Source organism: Helobdella robusta (assembly GCF_000326865.2).
Source record: "Helobdella robusta unplaced genomic scaffold HELROscaffold_84, whole genome shotgun sequence".
In the NCBI taxonomy this organism is placed as follows: Eukaryota; Metazoa; Annelida; class Clitellata; order Rhynchobdellida; family Glossiphoniidae; genus Helobdella; species Helobdella robusta.
In genome coordinates this window covers 15620-17569 of record NW_008705486.1, presented here as the reverse complement: position 1 = coordinate 17569, position 1950 = coordinate 15620, and positions in this window count along the sequence as shown.

Sequence of the window (1950 nt, the reverse complement as noted above, 5' to 3'; positions counted from 1 at the left end):
AAAACAATAAATTAACACTAACAGTGTCTTGAGTGTCACCATAAATGCAAATTTATAAACCAAGATATAATAAAATACTTTATCCATCTAACCCCATTAATCCCATCCTACACCTGAATAGCATAAAATTAACTACACATTTCCCATGCAATAGAAAAAATAAACAAACATTCATGCATCCATCTAATTTCCTTAACCTCCCCTACCCATATACCAACTCATATACCCACCTACTCATGAATCATTAATTATTATATCAGATAATTATATTAGAACCTAGAAATTTCATTAACTATTCATTTACCAATCAATGAAAAAAAACCAAACAATCATATGAAAAACAATAATAATAATAATAATAAGAAAGTTATGAAGTCAATATAAAATATAATTAACCAAAAAATTTATAAATGAAATACGCACATGCATTTAACCATAAAATGGGTAATGAAATAATCAATCCAAGTCAATCATACATATTCCCAGTCATTACTGATAAAAAATAAAACAAGTACATATTTTTACCTATATTTATGCTCATATTTTTACCATATAATAATTATTACATTAACCTCATAATATGAGTATTATAAATGTTGGTAATAGACCATAATTTTTACAATATTCTATAAATTCTAACGAATGTTTGGCGTTAATATATTTGTAGTTCCTTTTTTCGATTTTTCTAACTAAAATTTTTAGGTGAACGTTTAGTTTATTAAAATTCAAAATAAACTTATTTTTCGAATTCATGCTGCAAATAAGGCCATATTTCGATTCCGAATTAATCTTCATCAGTGCTCCTTGCTGTATATGTAGGGAAATATTGACTTTGTCAAGATGAACTTTGACGTTGTAAAAATTAACTTTGGTGTTGTAAAATTGAACTTTGATGCGAATTAGATGTCACGTTTCTTAATTATTATTATTATTATTACGGAAATTTATATACAGCGCGTTTTTATTGTTGAATCTCAAAAGCGCTACTAAATCATAGACAAATAAGACGGACATTCATTGTGCAAATAAATAAGTTTTAAGTTGACTTCGAAATTGTAAATATGATAGGTTAGGGTCACGTAAGTATGGAGGTAAACCATTCCAAACAATCGGGCCAAGAACCGCAAAGTTGCGGGAACTCGTCACCAACTTTGTGGTCGGGATAAAAAATAAATTGCGCTCGGTTGATCGGAAGGAATATTTTGAAAAATGAGATTTGTATGATTCCAATCTATCGATGAGGTAGGAAGGTGCTGTATTATTGACACATTTAAACATCAAAACTGCCAACTTGAAGGAAACACGTTTTTCAACCCTCAACCAGTGCAACCTATTCAAAATAGGCGTAACATGATCGAACCACGAACCAACCAAAACCAGCTTGGCCGCACGATTCTGTATTGACTGAAGCTTTGAAACAGACCTTTTGGTGACACAATTAACAAGGCCATTGCAGTAGTCTAGTCTGGTAGAGACGAAAGAGGAAACCAAGCTTTGAAGAACAGACGTGTTTAGTGATTTTTGACATTGCGTAATAAACGGAGTTGGTTGGAGCAGACCCTCACTAAATTATTAATATGTAAATCCATCTTTAAGTTTGAGTCAATAATAACTCCAAGACTACGGACAGATGTGGAAAATTCAATGATATCATTGCCGACACTGATCGATGAAATTTTGACCTTCGACAGCTGCTGCCAAGAACCAACCGGTAATATTTGTGTTTTAGATTGATTTAACTTTAACTGATTCCTACTCATCCAAGATCCAATTTCGATGAGACAGTCAATCAGTTCATTCAGAGAAGCATCAATCGAATCAACAGGACAAGAAACCAATAACTGAATATCATCAGCAAAGGCGTGGGAGCTGAACTCATATTTTTGAATGATATCAAAAACATCAGCAGTGTACATAAGAAACAACAGAGGTCCCAACACAGATCCCTGG